General features: G+C 38.2%; 1 protein-coding gene and 1 long non-coding RNA gene across 7 annotated transcripts in view; one reads left to right on the plus strand and one right to left on the minus strand.

Moving 5' to 3' along the window:
- The window catches only part of LOC309605137, a 394,782-nt gene that overhangs the window by 265,322 nt on the left and 104,153 nt on the right, over window positions 1-25,307 (plus strand). For both annotated transcript variants that reach the window (XR_014231242.1, XR_014231243.1), the window contains one exon: window positions 23,065-23,163. This is a non-coding gene — a long non-coding RNA (uncharacterized lncRNA). The remainder of the gene's footprint in view (window positions 1-23,064; window positions 23,164-25,307) is intronic.
- GRM5 (glutamate metabotropic receptor 5) overlaps window positions 1-25,307 on the minus strand; it is a 547,875-nt gene that overhangs the window by 96,371 nt on the left and 426,197 nt on the right. The window lies entirely within an intron of this gene.

The raw sequence follows: 25,307 nt of genomic DNA on the forward strand, positions 1-25,307 counted from the left end.
CTAAGTGCTAGGGCAGGACTGAATAGGGAGGGGCACTAGACCAAGAAACTCACTGAAGCTGAGCATTCTGGCTGAGTATCAGCTGGATGAAGAGTGGAGGAAAGCATGTTTGAAGGTTCATAGATGAGGTAGAGCACACTATGTTTGGGAAACTTTAAGAAGGTTGGAATGTTTGGAACATGGGGTAGGAGGCAGGAGAATGGGGAGAACTGAAGTAGTAGAGGAAGGCAGGATTGCTTTGGCCAGATTAAGATCACTATACTTTATCATAAGCACTGGGATCCTTTGTAGTGCTTAAAATAGGAAGGAGCACGATCAGATTTCTGTTTTAGAAAGATCAATCTGGGTACATTAGAGAAAGATTTAAAGGGCTATAGGAGTAGAATTATGAAGACCCGTCAAGTGGTAATACAACAATCCCTGTGATAGGTGAAAATGGCTTTGCTGAGGGTAGAGGCCAAGATTATGGACAGGAGTGTTTAGGAGGTGGAATCTACTACCAGGCCTGGTGATTGAGGAATGGAGAGGACTGAAACATACAGGAAGAGCATGGGTATAAGGTAAAGGTAACAGCTGAGCTAAGGACAGAGCATGCCATTTGGGGAGAAGTTTTTTAAAGAGAGATAAATAGGAACTCTCCAAAGATGACATGATTTTTATGACTTTCAAACTGTAGAGGCACAGAGGCTCCTAGGGAAACCGGCATAAGTATAAGATGGGAAATCTTGTTTCCGTCTCAGGACTAGACACTGGCCCTAGGCCACTTTCCAACCAAATCTTACAATTTCCTTTTCTACACAGACTGTATTCAAACTTCCACATTTCACCTCATACCACTAGAAACTCCATTCTTCCGGGTGTTAAGTCAAATACTTGGGAGTCACTTTTGACTTTTTTCTTTCCTTCATTCCTTGTTAACTCTTATTTGGTCTGTCTTCAGAATATCCAGAATTAAACTGTTTCACACAAATCTACTTCTACCAGGTTTAAGATATATCATCTTCTGTCTGGATTACAGCGATAGTCTTTTAACTGGACTCTTTCTTTCTGCCTTAAACTATTCTCCACCTACTCCAGCCAATTTTTAATTCAATAGCCATAAAAATTCTCTTAAAATAAGAGTTAGATTATGATACTCCTCTGATCAAACTTTCTAGTGGCTCCGTTTTTACTGAAAGTAAAACCCAAATTCCCTGCCATGTAGTTAAGGGATACACAAAATTAAAAGATGTAAAATGTGACATCAGAAACATAAAATGGTGGAGGGGTAGTGGTGGTAAAAGCATAAGGTTGTTAGAATGCATTCAAACTTATGAGATCATCAACTTAAAATAGTCATCTATAAGTATACGTTGTTATATATGAACCTCATGGTAACCACAAACCAAAAACCTATAATAGATACAAACCGAAAAAGAGAAAGTAATCCAAACATAACGCTAACAACAGTCATCAAATTATAAGACAAGAGAGAAAAAAAGTAAAAAGGAACAAAAAAGAGCTATAAAACAACTCCAAAACAAAGAACAAAAAGGCCATAAGTGAATACCTATCAATTACTTTAAATGTAAATGGACTAAATGCTCCAGTCAAAAGACATAGAGTGACTGAATGGATAGAAATACAAGACCTATCTATATACTGCCTATAAGAGACTCACTTGAGATCTAAAGACACACATGGAGTGAAAGTGAGGGGATGGAAAAAAATATTCCATGCAAATGAAAACAAAAAGAAAGCTGGGGTAGCAATACTTATATCAGACAAAATAGACTTTAAAACAAAGTCTGTAACAAGAGACAAAGAAGGACATTACCTAATGATAAAGGGATCAATCAAAGAGGAAGATATAACAATTGTAAATATATATGCACACAAAATAGGAGGACCTAAATATATGAAGCAAATACTAGCAAACATAAAAGGAGAAATTGACAGTAATACAATAAATAGTAGAAGAGGGCTTTAACACTTAAATCAATGGACAGATCATCCAGACAGAAAATCCATAAGGAATTATTGGCCTTAGATGACATATTAGACCAGATGGATTTAATAGATAGATATATATGGCATATTCCACCCAAAAGCAACAGAATATGCATTCTTTTCAAGTGCACATAGAACATTCTCCAGGATAGAACACAGGCTAGGCCATAAAACAAGCCATAATAAATTTAGTATTTATTAAATAAATAAATAAAATTCTGACTATATCAGTATGAGACTAGAAATTGACTACAAGAAAAAAACTACAAAAAATACAAACACTTGGAGACTAAAGATTATGATACTAAACAACCAATGGGTCACTGAAGAAGTCAAAAAAAAACCTGGAAATAAGTGAAAATGGAAACACAATGATCCAAAATCTAAGAAACACAGCGAAAGCAGTTCTAAGAAGAAAGTTTATAGTGATACAGGCCTACCACAGGAAACAGGAAAAATATCAAATAAACAACCAACCTCACACCTAAAGGAACTAGAAAATAAAAACAAGTGAAAATTAGTAGAAGATATTGAAGATCAGAATGAAAATAAATTAAATAGAGACTAGAAAAACAATGAGAAAGATCAATGAAACTAAGAGCTGGTTTTTGAAAAAAATAAACAAAATTGGTAAACCTTTAGCCAGACTCATCAAGAAAAAAAGAGAAATGGCCCAAATAAATAAAATATGAATGAGTAGAAGTTACAACTGACACCACAGAAATACAAAGGATCATAAGAGATTACTATGAACAATTATATGGTAATAAAATGGACAAACTAGAAGAAATGGATAAATTCCTAGAAACATACAGTCTCCCGAGACCAAATCAGGACTAAGTAGAAAATATGAACAGATCAATTACTAGTAATGAAATTAAGTCAGTCATTTAAAAAAACCCAAAAACCTCCCAACAAACAAAAGTCCAGGATCAGATGACTTCATAGGTGAATTCTACAAAACATTTAAAGGAGAGTTAACACCTATCCTTCTCAGAGTATTCCAAAAAATTTAAGAAGAAGGAACACTTCTGAACTCATTCTACAAGGCCAGCATCACCCTGATACCAAAAATAAAGACACCACACAAAAAAAATTGCAGACCAATATCACTCATGAACATAGATGCAAAAATCCTCAACAAAACATTAGCAAGTTGAATTCAATAGTACATTAAAGGGATCATACACCATGATCCAGTGGGGTTTATCCTACGGATGCAAGGATGGTTCAGTATTCACAAAGCAATCAATGTGCTACACCACATTAACAAGTTGAAGAATAAAAGTCATATGATTGTCTCCATAGATGCAGAAAAGCTTTTGACAAAAGGCAACGTCCATTAAACCCTCCACAAAGTGGTGTAGAGGGAATGTACCTCAACATAATAAAGGCCACATATGACAAACCCATAGCCAACATCATACTCAACAGTGAAAAGCTGAAAGCATTTCTTCTAAGATCAGGAAAAGGACAAGGATGCCCACTCTTGCCACTTTTATTCAATATCACATTGCAAATCCTAGCCACAGCAATCAGATAAGAAAAAGAAATAAAAGGAATCCAAACTGGAAGGGGAAAAGTAAAACTTTCACTGTTTGCAGATGACATGATACTATACATAGAAAACCCCAAAGACTCCACCAAAAAAAAATCTATTAGAAGTATTAAATGAATTCATTAAAGTTGTAGGATACAAAATTAGTATTCAGAAATCTGTTGCATTTTTATATATTAACAACAAATTATCAGAAATACAAATTAAGAAAACAATCCCATTTAAAATCACATCAAAAAGAATAAAATACTAGGAAGAAATCTAACCAAAGTGGTAAAAGATTTGTACTCAGAAAACTATAAGACATTGATTAAAGAAACTGAAGATGACACAAACAAAAGGAAAGATATACCCTCCTCAGGGACTGGAAGAATTAATATTATTAAAATGACCATACTACTGAAGGAAATCTACAAATTCAATGTAATCTCTATCAAAATACCAATGGTATTTTTCACACAACTAGAAAAAATAATCCTAAAATTTGTATGGTACCACAAAAGATCCTGAATAGCTAAGGAAATCTTGAGAAAGAAGAACAAAGCTGGAGGTATCACAGTCTCTGATTTCAAATGATCATACAAAGCTACAGTAATCAAAACAGTATGCTACTGGCACAAAAACAGACACATGGATCAATGAAACAGAATAGAGAGCTCAGAAATAAACCTACACTTACATGGGCAATCTATGACAAAGGAGGCAGGGATATACAATGGGGAAAGATACTCTCTTCAATAAATGGTGTTGAGAAAACTGGGCAGCTACTTGCAAAAAATTGAAACTGGATCACTTTCATACACAATATGCAAACATAAACTCAAAATGGATTAAAGACTTAAATGTAAGAACTGAAAATATAAAACCCCTAGAAGAAAACAGGCAGTATGCTCTTTGACATCAGTCTTAGAAATGTTTTTTGGATCTGTCACCTCAGGCAAGGGAAACAAAAGCAAAAATAAGTAAATGGGACTACATCAAACTAAAAAGCTTTTGCACAGAAAAGGAAAACAGTAACAAAATGAAAAAATGAATGGGAGAAGATATTTTCAAGCAATATATCTGATGAGTGGTTACTATCCAAAATATATAAAGAACTGATACAACTTAACATCAAGAAAATAAACAGTCAAATTTAAAAGTCAGTGGAGGACCTCAACGGACATTTTCCCAAAGAGTACAGATAGAGTGCCAACAGACACACGAAAAAATAATCAACATCACTAATCATCAGGGAGATGCAAATCAAAACCACAATGAGATACCACCTCACACCTGTCAGAATGGCTAGCATCAAATAACAACTGGTGGCAAGGATGTGGAGAAAAGGAAACTCTTGTGCATTGTTGGTGGGCTTGTAAGTTGGTGCAGTCACTGTGGAAAACAGTATGGAGGGTCTTCAAAAAAGTAAAAATAAAACTATCATACATTCAGCAATTTCACTTCTGGGTACTTACCCAAAGAAAACAAAAACACTAACTTGAAAAGATATATGCACCCCAGTGTTCATTACAGCATTATTTATAATAGCCAAGACATGGAAGTAGCCTAAATGTCCATCAATAGATAAATGGATAAAGAAGATGTGGTATATATATATAGACAGTGGAATATTACTGAATCATAAAAAAAAAAAGAAATCTTACTATTTGCGACAACATGGACGGATGTAGAGGGTATCGTGTTAAGTGAAATAAGTTAGAAAGACAAATGCCATATGATCTCACTTATATGTAGAATCTAAAAACAAACAAACAAATGAACAAAAAACAAAATACATACAGAGAACAAATGGGTGGTTGCCAGAGGGAAGGGTAGAGGTGGGGGCATTGGGCAGAATAGGTAGAGGGGATTAAGAGGTACAGACCTCCAGTTATATAAAATAAATAAGCCACGAGGATATAATATACAGCATAAGGGATATGGCCAATAATATTGTAATAACTTTGTATAGGGATAGACGTTACTAAACTTATTGTGGTGATCATTTCCTGATGTACATAAATGTTGAATCACTAGGTAGTACACCTGAAACTAACATAATATTGTATATCAGCTGTATTTTAATAAAAATGGATTGTTAAATAAATAAATAAACAAATAAATAATTCCTCTCTAGCTACACCGACCCCCTCCCTGATCCTCAAGCATTCCAGGCATGCTCCTGCCTCTGGGCCCTTGTACTTGCTGTTCCTTCTACCTGGAATATCTGCCTCAGAGATGTGCAGGGCTGTTCCCTCCCCAATTCAGGTCTTTCCTCTAATATCATCCTCTCTGTGAGATTTCTCTGATATCCTGTCTAAATCTCATCTCCATTCTACTCCCCCAGTGCACTCCCTATTTCCTTTCCCGACATTATTTTTTTCCTTACCACCATCTAGAACAGTTCCTAGAACAATGCCTGGCACATAGTAGGTCCTCAATAAATATTTGTTGAGTGAATTAAAGAACTGTCCCCTCTAACTTAGACTATCCCTTCTGTTTTCTTTTCCTCCCTAACCCTACTAACACTAATCCTATCCATGTTTCAGGGCCCCAAGAGCACTTCCTTCATGAAGTCCACCATGGTTGCAGATACCAAAATTAAGCTTTCTCTTCCAAACTCTCTATCACTTTCTCTATACAAGCATACCTTGTTTTATTGCTCTTTGTGAATATCGTGTTTTTCACACATTGAAAGTCTTTCACAACCCTGTGTTGAGCAAGTCTATAGACACCAGTTTCCCAGTAGCATTCGCTCACTTCACGTCTCTGTGTCACATTTGGTAATCCTAATTAGGTAATCCTAATTTCACACTTTTTTCATTATTATTATATTTGGTATGGTGATCTGTGATCAGTGTTATTTGCTGCTACTACTGTGACTCACTGAAAGATCAGATGATGGTTACCATGTTTTAGCAATACAGAATTCTTAAATTACGGTATGTACACCTTTTTTAAGACACAATGCTATTGTACACTTAATAGACTACAGTACTGTGTGTAAGCATAACTTTTATATGCACTGGGAAACCTGAAAGTTTGTGTGACTTGCTTTATTGCAGTATTTGCTTTATTGTGTTGGTCTGGAACCGAACTTGCAGTATCTCATAGGTCTGCCTGTACCTCTGCCAGGTACCCTACACACTATATTATAGAAATGTGGGCATACTTAGGGGAAGGAGAATTTGAAACATCCAGTTCCCAAGTCAGTCCATCTCTACCTTCTTCCATGAAACTCCCTAAATGGAGGCAGAGTTACTCTACCTGACTGATTCTATTTCCAGAAAACTCACTGGGCAGCAGTAGCCTCTGAGGCCATGCTTAGAGGTTTGACCTTGAGCCTAAGCCAGGTACTGCAACTCGGCCTCCTGACCAACTATCAAGGTCCAGCAGTAGGTGCTTTCGTGGCTATTAAAAGATAGTAGATAGTTTGATTCTCATTCTTTTGTTTTTCCTCTAATGAGCAGAAGAGAGAGATCTAGGTTTAAATTCCTGCTTGACGTCTTCCTAGCTTTGTGACTTGGACAAGTTACTTAAATTCTCTAAAATTCCAGTTTAATCACCTTTAAATGGTGACCTTTATCTTGCAAAGGGGATGTGAGAATGAAATGTTATAGAAAAGCCATCCATACCTTGCACAGAGCCTGGCACAAGGTAGATGCTTCATAAAATAGTAACTGTACCAAAATGTAAATCATAATAACCTTTAGCCACTGTGTTTTGTGGTTAAGACTTTGGAGAATGAAAGCAAGCCAAAGGTCTCTCCTCATGTGACGCGCAGGAGAGCTCTCTGGCCGTCATCTGTCAGGCTCCCTTCCTGATTTTTCTTTATGCCTTGTGGACAACGGACAGCAATTGGCACAAAGGCCAATTGAGCCTTATTCATTTGTAAATCAAATCACAGTGCTCGGGGCCTGCTTACTGTACTGCTTGTTGAATTGGATGGGGGCAAGTATGAAAATTTGCATTTGTATGACACTTTAAAAAATAATTTCTGCATATATCAGTTATGTGCATCAATACTCTATCCACACTGTAGAGATAAAGAAGTGGAGTTGTAGACAGGTCAAGTATGTTTTCCAAGGTCACAGAGATAATAAAAATCAGAAGTAGACAAGAATTTCTAACACCAAGATCAATGTCCTTTTTGCTACTATATTGCTTTTTACTGGAAATATGCACTCCCTGAACAATATTACTGTATCACGTTTTAAAAATACTCTGATTAAGACATAAAGTTAGTGAAAACAAACCAGTAACAAGATTAGATCTTTCCTGGAAAGTGCTGTGTTTTTTGTTTCCTTAAATAGTGCCCACTAGCTCTGCTTAAGACCTGGGCCCAGAAGCTGACCGAGAGCAAGAGCTTGAAAACCAAATGACACACGCGTTTGTGCACAGCCTGCCGAGTCCTTTGGTGTTGTTTGGGCATTTGGGAACAATTGGCCTCTTTGGGCAGCATTAGGGTCTTGAGGAAGTTCCTGGTGACTATTTTACCTTGTCACCCAGACATTACAAATGATTGCAAATTCAAAAAAAAAAAAAGAAAAAAATCTGCCAGAAGAATAGTAATGGAAGTTTAACCTTTGTGATTTCTCCTTAAGTCATTTTCATGCAGGTGGTTTTTCCCCCCCTTCACTGATTTTAGCTATCTATCTATCTATCTATCTATTTATCTATCTATTTTTATGAAGTATAGTTAATTTACAATATTATGTTAGTTTCAGGTGTGCAGCATAGTGATTCAGTATTTTTGCATGTGTTTTTAAAGAAAGTTATCTTAATCTGTTTTAGCATTCAGGATGCAACAGGGGTCAATTCAGTGAAATTCAAGTTTGAATTCTGCTTACACCATTTCATCTACTTTTCAGTCTTTTTCCTCCATTAGAAGAAGCAGCTCATGGATGGGCTGTGACCTTCAGGTAGCTAAGAGAGCTCTGTTAAAATGTGTGCTAACAAAATAAATACTTTATAAAACACTTAAATATCATAAAACTCAATGAGCTAGGAGCTATTTCCACTAAAGATGAAGAAACTAAGGAAATCAAGATGACTGTCAGTAATTGACAAGCTTGTCTTTTTGTGGATGCAGGGTCTGGTACCCACATTTGAAAGCAATTTATGCAATAGACTCGGTATTTGTAGCTATGGGGGAGATACTGGCTACTTAGGGAATTCTTGTGCCTCCTATCTCTTTAGACTTAGATCTCTGTCTATCTCCACCCCCTCCCTAAATCACACATCTGAAGCGGGTGAAGCTGTACGATGCTGTCTTACTTTGTGTTACAGCAGCAGAGCAAAGAGGATAAGATTCTGGAACAACGCAGCAGGCTAGAGTCACAGCTCTGCTACTTACCAGCTCTGTGACTTTGGCCAAGGTCGTTAGCCTCTCTGTGCCTGAAAAAATGGCTTTAATAATAGTAACTTACTAATAGATTTATACAAGGATTAAATGAGTTTATACTTATTAAGCATTTGATTAAATAAATTGATCTATGTTACTTGGTCCCTGACCCAGGTTCTGTTACTAATGATCTGGTTTGTTTCTTTCGGTTCAAAATATAAAGATCTGGAAGAAGTATGTTGCCAAGCAGAGACATTAAGTACTGTGTTCTTTGAGGAATAAAAGAAAGGGTGAAACAGTGAGTAAGGGGAAGAGAAGCAGGATCCGAGGTAAGACAACCAGACAGGGCTGTATGATATAGGGCTTTGGAGTGTTTTTATCAGAGAAAGATCATGTTTTCATTTAAAAAATTTTACATTGAGGATGGAAAATAGAATGAGAGTGGGAAAACCTAGGGAATAATGAAATAGGATACTAAGAGCTGATGGTGGCTTAGTCCAGGATAGGAGTCTAATTATATATAGAAAGCAGGGAGAATAGGATGTGTTAGTGGATTGGATGTGAGGTGTTAAGGAAAAAGAAGAATCAAGGATTAGTTCAGGTTTTCATTTTTAAGCAACTAGATGGACTAGAATGACATTGAGTGTGAGAAATAGGTTGGTGTGGGTGTGGAATCAGAAGTGCTGTCTGACATGTTGAACGGGGAGATCAGTCAGCGTCCAAAGCAGTTGACCAGGCAAGAGATATTGGTGGCTTAGATTAGGGTGATAGCAGTCTAGACGGTGAGAAGTGTTCAGATTCAGGACATGCTTGGAAAATAGAACTGACGTGACCCGCTGACTGACTGGATCTGTCGCGGATATCAGACTTCTTTTTGAGTTCCTGATCACTCTTTCAAAATATGTAGAGATGCTAGACTCATTTTACTGGCTGTATAGTGTTTCCGTGTATGGATATATTTTTACTGGTTTCAGAATGTCTTACAATTTCTTGCTTGGGTTACTACAACAGTCTCCTAACAGATCCGACTGCCTCCAATCTTGCCCTGCTCAAATCTTTGTATTTCCAGTGTAGATATACAGTGAGTGGTCTTTCTTAAGCACAATACTGATTTTGTTAGTCTTCTATTAAAACCATTCAACTGATAACCAAATTATACCCTAAATACTTTGTCCTGACCTTCAAGACCTTTTCCTATCTTGCCCTCTATTTACCTCTCTGTTCTGATCCATCATACTCTATGCACCAGCTATTTGGAACTTCTGGCCGCCACGTAATAAACTCTTCTCTCCTGTATCTGGGCATCTGTGCATTTCCCACCATACATCTGGAACATACTTTCTTGTAGATTTTCTACTTATTGTGTGTGTCTAGGACTCACCTCCACTCAGAAGTTGTTCATGACCCTCTCCCAGTTCAGAATTAAGGTTTTGCTCTGTTCTCCTATAGCACTGGTGCTGATGTTTATCATATACTAAGCACCCTATAAAGAAATTTCCTGTTTACACATCTGTCCCTAATCTAGACTTAAGGTTCTGCTTTGTCCTCTTGTAGCACTGATGGCGACCCATGGCTGATTTCTGGTATACTGTGGGCTCCCTGAGGACAAAGATTCTGTGCCATTCACAGAGGTAGCCCTTGTGCCTTCCACAGCATCTGACACATAATTGGCACTATTAATATATATTAAGAATATGAATGAGGCCTGATGCGTGACAGGATGTCTCAAAGGGTGTCACCAAATATCAGGTCTGGTCTTCAGACTGTCAAGTCAGTGTATTAGAGCAATCATTGCTTTGTAGAATGGCACTGAATAAAACTAAACAGCAATGCCAGTTTACAACAGAATCTGCCAGGTGGCCCATACGATCCCATTAAGCCATCCTCTATGCTTTCACCATCTAATCAAACTTCATGCGAAAAATTCTGGTCTAATCAAGATGGAGTAAGCACTCTCCGCCATGTTTCTCCCACGGAATGCAGCTGAAAACCCCGCGTGGAATGATTGGAGCAGCCTTCTGAGGATTCTGAAAAGTAAGTGGTAACAAGTGGACTGGGGAAGGAAACCAGGCTTGAAAACGCCACTGAGCCATGCATGAGATTCTTGGATCTTCTCCTCCAGAGTCTCCAGGCCTAGACTCGAAGGCAGCCCAAAACTTGGAACTGTGCACCAGACAGAAAGAGCTCTATGAGATGCTCTCCTTTCTGGTCTGAAGACTGGAAAAGGGGCACCCTACAAGTCAGAGAGAGTGGGGGAAATTCCATGTTTGTTCTTTATTTGTTCGTTTTCCTATGCAAGCCCCTGGGCAGCCCTGCAGAGATGGTGTGGCAAAGACCATGGATGGTGGCTGCGCAAGCGCCTATAATTCAGGGTGGAAACCCTTGTCTGTGACCAAAGGAACTGTCCCAAAAGTATGGGGAAACTCCCGATTGCTTTTTTCCTCTCTCTAGCCTCCCCCCACTTGGCTCCCATGGCAGTCTAGTTGGGGAATAGGATGTGTGAGGCAGAGGTGGAAACTAAAGCCTAGATTTTTGCCCAGAGGACCAAGAAGGGGATGGGAGAGGCTAAGAGCTGAAAAGTGTCAGGGAGACCATGGAGAGGGGGGAGCTCAAGAAAATGATCACACAAAATTGAATGTGAACTCCTGGGCTCCCCAGTGAGTTGTGCAGCCATGGATTTGACCCAACTTAGCACACCAGAGTTTTGAGAAGTGAACTACAGGATAGAACACTGCCTAAGTCCAAGACTTACCACTCAGTGGGGGGCACACGTGCAGTAAACTCTGATAGATCCTCAAAGGCTTTGAAAACTGCACTGACAATGGAACCACAGCCCACAGAAGGCAGGTATGAACTTGTCGCCTAAAGCAAACCAGGCTGATTTCCCGTTTTTTAAAGATCAATGTTCTCTATAAGATAACATTACATTTGAAATATCTAGAATCATAAGAGGACACCTGGAGTAAAGGGACTGTCTTTTATTACTTGGGGGTGCTGTAAGAGTCCCACCACCTTTTACTGATCTTCTGTCTACATTTCCAATCTGTCTACTCTCCTTTGGTTGACACAGCCTTTCTTTAGCTGTCTTAATAGAACTCAGAATTATATTCAGTTCCTTTGTTCTTGCTGCTTAGGCCCTAGAGAGAAATTCTGGCTCATTAGGTAATTTATTTGTTGACTCATTCAGAGATTAATTAAGTTACTGATTAAACAGACATTTATTAAGTCCTTACTGTATGTCAGACATTCTGCTGGATGCTGGTAATACCAACATGAGTAACATGGTATCCCTATCCTCAGAAACACTCAGCCTACAAGAGACTGGCTCAGTGATAGAAGTTTGTGATGGGCCCAAGGAGTTTCACCTTATTAGGCAAGTTTTAAAGTCCTGAGTGCACATATTGAAATGGCTCATTTTATCCAGCCCTCTTTTCTCATCTACTAAGTGGTAGGAAAGAGAGGGCATGTTAATTATTTGGCATGTTAATGCACAAAAGAACTAGACTTCACTTAGCAGTTATTTACTTTGTTCAAGGATTATTTTTTAGGGTCTACTAAAGGCCAGGCCCACTGTAGGCATGAGGATTTGTGCCAGGCCAAACTTGCCAGCTGCTCTCAGGCTGGATCTGCCCCACAGCAGCCTGGAGAGAGGAAATGGAAGCAGGGAAGGATGGCTGTTCCCTCTTTGTTTCTTTCCTCAAAACTGGATTCCCTTAACATTAGAACACTTAACATTCAATCCTAATTTTACTATTGTTTAATCAAATCAGAAGGCTCCAAAGGGATAAGCAGAAACTGAAATCCTTCAATATGTGATTACAATTTAATTTTACAGCACTCAAAACATGTTCTTTAATTCATCTGGGGAGCCGGAACTTTGAAGTAGCTGTTAAACAAAGGGAAATCAGACTGTCTTAATGCAGAATCAGAGAATGTCTGAGATACAAGGGACTTTAGAAAGCATCTAGTTCTAGAAGCTGCAGAAAGCAATCTCTTGGGCTGAATTTGGCCTTTAGTTATGTTTTGTTTGGCCTAAGTGCCATTTTATGGAAATTTCACATAAAAATCTAGCTTTTTAGGCTCTCTTGGAAAGATCAGAAGATGTCACAATACTGGCTTCAGATTCTCACATGGCAAATGCTGACCTACTTCTGGGTTTTACATCATTTCTTTGGCTCTGTACTCATTGGAGATTGGGACCTCATAATCCGGTCCAATAAACTCAGTGGAGGAAAATAAGGCCAGGAGAGGGAAAAGTACTTCCCTGAAGTCTTACGTTAGGTTAGTGGCAGCTGGCCTCAGACCCTTTGTGTCCAAACTCTTGGACTAGTGCTGTTTTCATATGGGAGGCAAAGGAAACCATGATTTAACATTGTTTTCAGCAAATGAACTTATGACCATAGAGCAATGAAACCAGCAACAATTTATTAAAAAAAAAAAATCCCGAGTTAGTTCCTTGTGTTAGTCCTTATACTAGATACTGAAATACTTTGGGATTGTGTTCATTACTTCCTTTCTACCCACCAGTAGGGGAAAGATAGTAAAGGGAAGGAGGATGTAAGGAAAGAGATTCAAGGGAAGGAGATTATAAATCTACAAGAGTCCATTGGATAACATATTGTAACATTGCAATGAAAAAAACTGCAGTGAAACTAATTCTCCCCACTCTCATTTATTTTTCAAATCTACTCATTCCTTATGCATCTGGCAGACGGATTCCATTTATGCTCAGTGGATAAGACAATAATTTGTTTCCTGCTGTGACAGAAGGGCAGAGCATCCCCCAAGCCAGAATTAATCTTCTGCCATTACATGTGCTTATGCAGAAATGTGCTTATACCTCTATTATGACACGTAATGCTTTCTGCCATGCATTAGAATTATCTATGTGCTTGTCTGTGCCCACCACAGAGTATGAGCATCCTGAAGACTAAAACTGTCTTGTTTATACTGTATCCTCCACAGTTCCTAACACAGTGGCATAGAGTGAGCAATCCATTCCTTCATTTCACATTTACTAAGCACCTCTTTTCTGCAAAAGCCTCTAAACATATCGTGAGATTCAGGGATTAGTTCAGAATAGACCATCAGCTTCATGCAGATTGGGCCCACATTGATCTTGCATATATTGTATTTCCAGCACCCAGGACATTGGTCAGTATTGTCACTAATATATTGGTGGGTCATATGAATGATGGATGAATACGAATAGACTTACTGTATAGTGATCCAGACAGAGAAATGAATGTTATAATGAAGATGCAGATGCAGGTAGCTTCTTGGGAACATAGGTTAAGATTAGTAAAATAAAAAACTGGTTAGGTGATGTAGGGCTTGGACAGAGACTAGTGATGTCAAGCTGGAAGGAACAGACTACAAAAGGGTTAAAGAAACTGGTGACATCATATAAATCATTCAGCCTTTTCCCCAACACTGTATGTGGGCTCTTCTGTGTTAGGAAGCATGGCAACACTGGGAACCCAGAGCTGTAGCCATAAGCCTAGAGAGACACCAGTTTGTAATATCCGTAGCTACTCCACTTTAAACTGTGCCTGAAATACAGGCAGTTGACCCCCTAAATGCTCATATTGAAATGCAAATGAAGGCAGCATCTGCAGAAAGAAGACGTGTCTTCAGGGAGTTACAGAAACTCAACAGAGATTGTACACTTCTATGTGCAGAACACCAAATTTTAAATTTAAATGATTCACCATGAACAGCCGGTTGGCAGCCCTCTGATGGATATGTTATTTCAGATAGCATATCTCTTTCATTCACGTTACAGTATTTTGAGGAACTTCCATATGGTATGTAAATGAAGGAAGAATTCCACAGGGATATGAAGGCTGGTGGTAATGATATTATTGAAAAAGAGTATGTGGCAAAAAGCCATAACATTCCACTCTCCTTCCTATACTAAGACCAGACTCCTAGGCCAGACCTTTCTTATTTGGCTCTACCCATTGGTCCATCTTCACCACTATTCTTTTTCATTTTAATCGTGTTTCATAATATTTCCTGGAGACTTGGCTTTCCCATCTCTATATGATGAGCTTCCTATCATATTTTAAAACATGGTTTAATGGTCACTTTACTGTGAAGCCTTGCTAGAGTTTCTCAGGTAGAATTCGATAATTCTTTTTCCAGGGCTTCCTCATTTGGAAAATAAAGAAAATAATACCTTCTTGTAGAGTTGTGACAATTAGAGACAATACATGTAGAAGTCAAGACTCCATAACGGTACTACATAGGAAACTATTGCTGTTGTTGTATACCTAGTACAATTTAATACAAGAAGTCACTAGATTAGTCTAAGATATTTGTAAAATTAGCACTCCGTACCTTTGAAAATTTGAGAATTACTGTATATTTTATTCACAAAATGTTCCAGAGTTTATGCTTCTGAAAATAAGTGATGCTAAAAATTTAAGTTCCATTAAACCTTTTACTTCTAATTAAATATAACAAGCATGCTAAATGAAAACCCTATCTCATATAGTAAGCACTATAATTGAAGTAGAAAATTGAAAAAAAGAATTACATTGCAGTGTATGAACCTGCAAATAATTCAGCCACAAGATGCAGAGTTTGCAAATTGTACACATGGAAGATTAATTATCATGTCTAATACAAGAGACTTGAAGGGTAGAAGGATTTGTATAAAATGAGACATTGGATCATTTTTATCAAAAGGTATTTATGAAGCACCTTCTTCTGACTGTGCTAGTTACTGTGTCACTTGTACTAGCTTCTTTATTATAGATATTACTTTACAATCACAATAATGTCGCTTTCGACCATGACAATGATTATTTTCTATAAACCATTTTATTTTGAATTATTCAAAGGCAGTCATTAATGGAGAAGAGATGGGAGAAGGAGGTATCCCACGCATGCTAGATGCTATGTGCTTGACATTCATTACCTTATTTAACCCTCACAGCAAACATAAAAGCTAAGCATTAATTTCTGCCTTTGTTTAGATGAGAAAATTTGGGCTCAGAGAGTTAAAATAAAATGCCCAGTAACAGAAAGCTAAAACTGAGTAAAGCAGGATTTCAAACTCAGTTTGATCTGGCTCTACAGACTGACCTTTCTGCACCAGTATCTCCCCTTTTTATAAACACAACAAGGTTACTTTTGTAAATGTCAGTTTCCTTCACTTGAAAATGAGAGTAATCATCCTTACTAACTTCTGAGGCTAGCACTTGAGCAAATAAATGAGAAGTTATATGTAAAAGATTCTGATTAATAGTAATGGGCAATATTTATTGAGAAATTACTGTTGTTCTAATTTAGCCATTACAAAAGCTCTGTAAGTAGCTGCTACTACTTGGATATGTTAACATTAGTTAACTAATGTTAACATTAGTCTCTCTCTTTTTTTTTTTTTTTTTTAAGGAAACTGAGGTTCGCAGACATGAAACAATTTTTCTAAGGACTAATAGATTGAAAACACATCAAATTGTAAAGTACTGCTAGTATCTGGACTGAACATTTTTCAAACACTTTAGCACTGTATTAACATAGAGAATCATGGAGGGGTATAATATAAGAAACCATTCTTTGAAGTATTAACTTTCTTATCTTCTAGACTCAGTCCCAACTTAACTCCATGCCATCATGTCACCAGACATGCCATCAGAGCACCAGACAGATATAACACACCCTAGGTCTTTTCCAATGGATTGGTATCTAATACAGTGTGTTGAAGTCAAAACCCAAAAACATGGGAAGCACTAGACTAAATCTCCTTGAGACTACTCAGTGAGAGACTGATTTTTCTTGTTTTCCATCATTCTGCAAAGTTCCATATTGGATTCAGTGATGGCTCAATGTTAGCAAGTGGACAACCACTTACTAATTACTGTATTTGAATTCCAATTCAGCTGTTCATTTTTATAATAATTACTTGTTTGGTTCTGTGTCCCATGGGTTTGTTTTGCATTTACAGAAGGCAGCACAATATAATTAAAAGAACATAGATTCAAATTTTAGCTCTTTATTTGTCAGTTATATGTCCTTGCCTGGGCAAGCCAGGAAGTCTCTTTGAGCCTTAGTTTGCTCATCTGTAAAATAACAACAACAATAATAATATCTGAGGATCAAGAGAGAGCAAGTGAATGAATGAGCAAGAGGAAACCATGAACTGTTTTACAATTCTAATAAATTAGTATTATTATTTTATAATCTATAGATCTGAGAACAAGTTATACCAGTTCTCCAAAGAAATCTGTGAGCTGGCTCATTCTGGCCTGATAACTATCTACAGTGAAGCAATTCAGAACTGAGACTTTATTGTCCTTTGAAAAGAATTCCTGCTTCTTAAGTGTAATTATTGCTGGAGGTCAAGGTGAGACCTGTCCTTGGATATGTTAACTGTGGCCCATCCATAGATGTCTCTGCACAGTGTCTGAAATATTCTTCTCTGCTTAGTCTCCAGGATTGATCCACTTTTTTAAAAGCAGAGTGGAAAACCATGGAGTTAAAACATTAAAGGATTCACAAAGACATTTCAACTGTATACAATCTCTTATCTAAAAAAGCCATTTTCTAAAATATTACCATGTATTAGAGGTAATAGAGACAAGCAACTGCTTAAATACAGTTTACCGTACCATTATGAATATGCCTTGATTTCATTATAACCTGGACTTCAGTCCCTTTAGTTCATGGGATCACCAACTCAGCACAAGGCTCAGAGCTGCATGCTGTGGGGGAACTATGGAAGGGAGGGGACACCTGTCTCTTGACACCTGGTCTTTTAGTAAACATGTAAAATACATTCCTTTATTCATTCAACAGGTATTTATTGAGCACCAGCTATATATCAGAGCTGTTCTAGCCGAGTTTTCAGCAAGTATTTGTTAAGCACCTAGTGTATTTAATAATCTATAAAATTGCCTAGTGGAAGCAGGGAAGTCAATTCCATGTGTGTGCACGTGGTTTAGCTTATTTGGAGTTACACAGCCTATAGTTTGAGACTGCTTTGCTACTTACTAGGTGTGTAATCTTGGGCAAGTCATTTAACCTCACTAAGTATTTTTTCTTCCATTTTCAATAAAAGGACACTAAGAGTAGCTGTCTCCTAAGATTGTTGGGAGCATAAAATGAGATAGAGCCTAGCAAGCAAATAACTGCTTATTAAATGCTAATTATGATAATGATGATGGTAATGAGACCACTTATATCATTTCCTGTTATTGAATTAAGCTATAGTAATCTTCACTATTCGGCTGCCTAGAATCCAAATCCCTTCCTAATACTGATGAACTCCTCATTGTACTTAGATTCTAGAAGGCTGTATATTCCTTTCATTAGGGAAATTGAAGTAGCCTTATCTTCCTGCATTCTCCATGCCCTGGTTGCCAGGTAATAGGAATGTGACCCAGGCTCAGTGAATTGGAAGCTCCTTCCCAGGAATCTGGAGAAAGTGAAGTAAATCAAAGGATGGCCAGTATTTATTTACAGTGAAGTGAGCGGAGTGGGTCCAAGTGCAGTTATACTCTGGCCAAATTGCTAAAAGCTGAGTTTCTTGCTTCATGGCCCTTGGGAGCTGGTCCAAGTTTCCAAACTTAGTCCTCCAGCTACCAGTAGATCCTGGGAGGCCACAATATTCTTCCAGATAATAGTATTTATTTATAATTATATTTATTTATTTTACTTAAGAGAGCCAAGCTAACATTGGTTTCCAGTGATTACAACCCAGATCCTGACATAAGTCCAATTCTTGTTTGGAAAAGCAACCTGTTATCAGCTGGGCAGCTACTTACTAATTATTTGAATTCCAATTCTACTGTTAATTTTTATGATAATTACTCGTTTAACTTTATCCAGTATTCTATGGGTTTATATGGGTGCCTACAGTCCAACAGAGGCAAATTATTTAATTTTATATTGAAGTAGAACCATGGACCAAAAGATTTCCAGAGCTGAATTATTTGACAAAGAGAATGCAGACATCAAATTTAATTCACAATTCCTCACCAGGATAGCAGATGCCTTGCACTGTGGAAGCTGATTTCACAATGGAGAACGTTCTCCAGTTACCTGTGACCATTTGAACCAGCTAATTCAGTTTAGAGAAAGAATCACTAGATGAATTTTCTTCTCTCTCATCACTAATTGAGGTTTAATTAAATACTGCCTTAGAGCATAAAAGGAAACCCTGGTCCATGCCTACTTCTTTACCTTATCCAAAGAAACTGAGAGACATGGAAGGAAGGAAAAATAACAAGAGAAAGTGCAATTGGAAACTGAAAATTTCAGGCATCAAGGGAACTCCTAGGAAAGAAAATTTGCCATGTGCTTCTGAGACAGTCAGTTCAAACACCAATTTTTTTGTCCAAATCTCCAACATGGTGTCCAATTACAGCTAGTTATCCAGGGTTTAAAAAACATTCCCCCCCTTTGAAGCAATTTACTATATGTTAGTTAAAATGTCCTAACCATAAAGCACCCTTGAATATTGTTTTTATATTTTGCTAGAATTTTCCAGATGTAACATATGCCAATTCAAGCAGAATGTGGAAAACATTTTAACATTTGTGGAAGCAAGAGTTTGCACATGGTTTATACATGCACAAACCTCTTGTGTTTCTCTCTACTGTGCCCTGTAGAGGTTTGTGACTTACAATTGTCTGAGTTGCATTTTTCATACAGTGTAAATTTTGGCTGAATTCTTTCTTAGAATCACATGCTTTTATTTATTCTGAAGTGTTGAGATTCTTAGCTCTACGAAATTGCTAGAGAAAAATATTGTGCAGAAGAAAAATGCTAATAATGATATTGTTTATTGAATTTTACTGAATGCTGGAGACTATGTGCTATGGACTGAATTGTGTCCCCTCAAAATTCACATGTTGAAGTCCTAGCTGCCAGTATATTGATATTTAGGATAGGGCCTTTGGGGCGTATTTGGGATGGGGCCTATGAGATCCGAGGGTGGGGCCCTCATCATGGGATTAGAGTCCTTATAAGAAGAGACACCAGAGAGCTTGCTCTCCTTCTCTCTGCCATGTGAGGAGGTGGCTGTCTGCAAGCCAGGAAGAGGTCCTCACCACAACCCAACCACACTGGCACCCTGATCTCGGTTGGGCTTAAATATCCCAGTCTACTCTGTTACGGTAGCCTGAACTGACTAAGACACCGTTAAGTGCTTCATAGGTACTAGTCGATGTTCTTCTCATAAGACCTCTATCAAGTAGGCATTTAATATCACCCCAAACTTACATCCAAAGAAAGTGAGGAAAGAGAGTTTCAGCAACTTGTGTAGCAAAGCTATTAAGTGGCAGAGCCAGGATATAAATCTAGCCTGTCAAATGCCAAAGCTTGCCCCTCTACTGTGATGTCTTAACTTTCCATTTATGTAAATCCACCACTCAAGAATCATTTTAAGCACATTTGTCAAACTCATCAATATATAAATTTACCTCATATTTCTTTGTGAAACTTTTTTAGGTCTCTCATGGTCCCTGCTCTTCCTGCAGTTACTGTCTGAAACATAGATATTAAGGACAGTTGTCATTGGCTTCTAGCTTTGAGTTCTTCGTGCTTTCATCCAGGTTTCTAATTTTCTACTGACTTAGTAATTTTGCTCCAGGGTTTCTTCATTAGCACTGCACGTCACTAAGGCACCAGTTCCACTTCTCTTATTCGTCTTTACATATTTCTACCTGTGTAACTTCAAACTTGAAATATTTTGAGTGAAACTCATCTTCTTTACCCACTCTATCCCCCTTTTCTATTTTCCCTATTAACGAAATTTCTCAATAACCTATAATTGAAATCTTGAAGTCACCCTTGACTCCTCTCCCACCCCTCAACCCTGCAGAGGATCACCAAGGTTATGCCATTCTTCTGTCATCCGACAGTAGATGCTGTTACACCCTCAAATTCCCAGTAGCTTAATGCAGTAAAAGTTTATTTCTTGCTCACATCCAATACTAACCTCTATTTCATCCAATAAACTCCAAATGATACTGTCAGATTAACCTTTCTAAACGTGATTTTTGATTATATAATTTTCTGGATCAAAATTTTTTGTAAATTACTTAATATGTAGAAGAAAATTCCCCATATCATGGCTTAGCATATGTGATCCTTAAGAAGTCTTTCCCCACTTTCATTTCCAGGCTTATCTGTTGTGACATATGACACTTCCACTCTGGTTGAACAAGTTTACCCTCCATCACCTGAACAGGCCTTGTATTTTCTCAACTCCATTCTCCAATTTTTCTAGTCTTCTAAGCTTGGAATACTCTGCCTCAAACTCTCCCTCTCACAGCCCAACCAAACTTCAGGACTCAACTCAAATGCTAGCCATATCATTAAGCCCTAATGTCCCCAGACACAAGCATTCTCTACCTTCTCTAATGCCTAGAGCTCTTAAGACCCATTTCACTCATTTTCTACTTAACATATATAACCTTATTTTAAAGGTATCCCCAGATAAATTACAATATACCTGAAGGAAGAGATCAACCACTAGCTAATCTTTGCACCCTCTCTTACAACCCTTGAACTAGCTCATGATCTTGCTTAATGGATGTTCAAAAAAATGATAATTTAATAAAGAAGCTGTAATAGGAGTTTAATAAATGCCCTGAATTTGTATCAATACTTTATTTCTTGAAAAGAAATCATGTTCCACTGAGGTCATATTTAATAACTGCTCTGATAGTCATGAAGCCTTGAATTAATCAGTAAATATTTTGGAAGCAACAGCTGAGTGGGAGTCACCATGGAAACAGATGCATCCTCTAATGACTCATTATTGTCCCTAAACAAGTAGAAGCCCTCTTCATAACGGACTCTTCTACTCCAGCACTGCCTTCTCGTTTGCTCAGGCTATTCTTTTGGCTTGACCCCCTCCTCTCCACTTACCCATATCACATCCAAGCTGTCCCTTCCAGTTATCCTTAGATACCCTGATCTGCACTGATTTCTCCTATCCATAGACTACCATGACTCTTACTAATTGAGTCACACTTTCCCCCAGTGCTTTAAACCTGAGAGGCCTTGTGGCAGAGTAAGAAGGGTGTGGACTCTGGAGTCAGACTGAATTCAGTACTTGTGGTGCAACCTGTCTTGGAAAAACTAGTGAACCTCCCCAGGCTTTAGTTTCCTACGGAACAAAATAGCTATGCTACTACTACCCAATAGAATTATATGAAGAATAAATGATAGAACTGTACTCGAATCTCCCTGCAGTTCAAGGGCCTGGCATAGAGAAGAACTCAGTAAATGGAGGTTCCCTCTGCTTGACTTTCACTAATTAAAAATACCCACTGCTTCCACTGCTACTGTGCGGATCCAAGGCATCATTTCTCATCTTATTACTGCGATAGCCTTCTTTTTTTTTTTTTTTTTGTTTAATTTATTTATTTTTGGCTGCGCGGGCTTTCTCTAGCTGTGGCGAGCGGGGGCTACTCTTCTTTGCCGTGCATGGGCTTCTCATTGTGGTGGCTTCTCTTGTGGCAGAGCATGGGCTCTGGGTGCACGGGCTTCAGTAGTTGTGGCACGTGGGCTCAGTAGTTGTGGCTCGCGGGCTCTAGAGCGCAGGCTCAGTAGTTGTGGTGCGTGGGCTTAGTTGCTCCACGGCATGTGGGATCTTCCCAGACCAGGGATCGAACCCGTGTCCCCTGCACTGGCAGGCGGATTCTTAATGACTGTGCCACCAGGGAAGTCCCATGATAGCCTTCTAATTGTCTCCTTGATTGCTTTTTTGCCCACACCTACCATCTATTCTTAACATGACAGCCAAAGTGATCTTAAAGAAAAGCCAGTACAAGTCCTTCCTTTGCCCAAATCCTCTAATGGTTTCATGTTTCACTAGAGTAAAAGCCACGGTCAATGCAATGCCAATAAGACTCTACAAGATCTCACCCTCTGTAACCTCTGCCATCATCTACTAGTTTTCTCGAACTTACTTTGCTCCAGCCATACTGGCCTTCCAACTACTTTCTCAAATATGGCAGCTCATGACCCTTTCTGGACTTCGTACCTGTGGTTTCCTACTCCTGGAATCATCTTCCCCTGTGTCTACCTGTTGCCCCCATGTAACGCCCTCATCTCCTCCTGAGATTTACACAAGTCACTTTCTCAGTAAGATTGTCCCTGACTACCCTATTTATTTATTTTTAAAATATTTATTTATTCATTTTCTTTTTCTTTTTTTTGGCTGCGTCAGGTCTTAGTTGCGGCATGTGGGGTCTTCGTTGAGGCGTTCCGGATCTTTCATTGCAGCGTGGTCTCTTCGTTGTGGCACGTGGGCTTCTCTCTAGTTGTGGTAAGCGTGTTTTCTCTCTCTAGTCGTGGTGCGCAGGCTCCAGGGTGCGTGGGCTCTGTAGTTTGCGGCATGTGGGCTCTCTCATTGAGGCGCGCGAGCTCAGTAGTTGTGGTGCGCAGGCTTAGTTGCCCCGTGGCATTTGGGATCTTAGTCCCCTGACCAGGGGTCGAACCTGCCTCGCCCACATTGGAAGGCTGATTCTTTACCACTGGACCACCAGGGAAGTCCCTGACTACCCTATTTAAATTGTGCTCTCTCTAATGTTCTAAATCCTGCTTCCTTAATTTATCTTTCTCTTAGCAATTATCATCATCTAATGTAGTGTAACTTACTTATTTTGTTTTACTCTATCTTCCTCTAACAGGAATGTAAGCTCCATTAAGGCAGGTATTTTTGTCTGTTTTGTTTACAGCTATAGTTCCAGCACCTAAAAAAATAATGAGGGGCACATAATAGGCATTTAGTGAGTATTTGCTGAAGAGATAAATAAGTTATCTAGTTTTAATAGTACAGCTTTTATTCTTTTATATTGATACCCTGAAGTCAAGTACCAGATCATGTGCTTCCTCTGGTTTCCACCCCAGCATGTTATAAGGGTGCAACGATAATTTGCTAATACACATCATCTTTTAATAGTCAAGCTCTTCACATCATTTTCTCAGTGACCATGTCTTTGACAGAAGCTCTTTTGTCACCTCAATGCCCATCACAGCTTTAGGGGACAATAGCTTCTTTATTTAGTAGCCATATGGCCTGGGTGGCAGTTGTCTACAGTTTTTAAAGGTTGTGACACTGGCAATTACTGAAATGTCAAAACTCCAGGCTAACCATGTGGGTTGTGGTGACAGCCATCCCACACAGTTGCTGTGGTGATGTGGGTAAACTCTATATAGCATCTGACACCGAGCCATAAGATTACAGTTAAGATTAGCTCTATATAGTGCCTCAGGGAATGGCATTGGTTATAAGGCAGGTATACTAGACTAAAACACCTATGTTAATATGAAGACTAGGGCCACCAAGAGGCAGAGGAAACATTTGTGTGTTTTTTTTATGTTGTATTCTAATAATATGCTGTTAATCATCACTTCTAGCCATGAGATTATTGGAAGATATATTTACTAATACCACATGGTGCATTTCTTTTTCACAATAATGTAAATGCCAGTATTTTCTAAAGCACACTCTATTGTGATAACTTGATAAGCATAAGGTACAATAGAACATTTCTAGAGATCCTTTTATAGGATCTTTACATATACCATCTTGTTTTATCTTCATAATGAATCTAAAGCATAAGTATTATCTAAATTGTATAAATAAAGAAGGCAAGGCTAAGTGACTAGCCCAAGGTTACAGAGTGAGTGAGTGGTGCAGCTGAATTTAGCACAGGTCCTCACTCCGAAGCTCTTCTGTCCGTTACTCAGCACAGCCTCCTGAGTCAGCTCCAGGAGAGAATGCTGCACTGTGCAGCTCAAAAGGGATGAGCTTAGGGATTAAAAGCAAGAGGAAAAAAATCCTTCTATAAAATAAATTTCTATTTCACTATGGGCATCAAAATTACAAGAGATGTAAGAGAGAAAGAATTCAGTTATTTGCTAGAATTCTCTGAAGCCTGAGACTAAATCTGTTAAAAAATATTTTTATATAATATATATTTTATACATATTCTAATATTATATATTATTATATAAGTTGTATAAGATATAATATACTGTTATATAATTTATATACTATATATATACTTAAATGCCTCTTAAAAGCTTTATTAAAATAAAATTGACATACAGTGAACACATATTGAAAGTGAGCAACTTGGTAAGTTTTCATTTATGTATCCTTTTGTGAAATCATTACAGCAAACAAGGTAATGAATGTATCCATCACCTCCAAGATTTTCCTCATGGTCTTCTTAATGCCTCCCATCCCCAGGCAATCACTGATCTGTGTTCTGTCACCATAGATTACTTTGTATTTTTCTGAAGTTTCATAGAAATTGAATCATCCAGTGTTTATCTTCCTTTTCCTGGTTTCTTTCATTCAGCATAATTATTTTGAGATTTGCTACATTGCTAGGTGTATCCATGGTTTACTGCTTTCTGTTGATTTGAGTAATATTCCATTGGACTAATGGCCATCCAAAT

The sequence above is a fragment of the Balaenoptera borealis genome (assembly GCF_965194805.1).
Source record: "Balaenoptera borealis genome assembly, chromosome: 11".
Taxonomy (NCBI): Eukaryota; Metazoa; Chordata; class Mammalia; order Artiodactyla; family Balaenopteridae; genus Balaenoptera; species Balaenoptera borealis.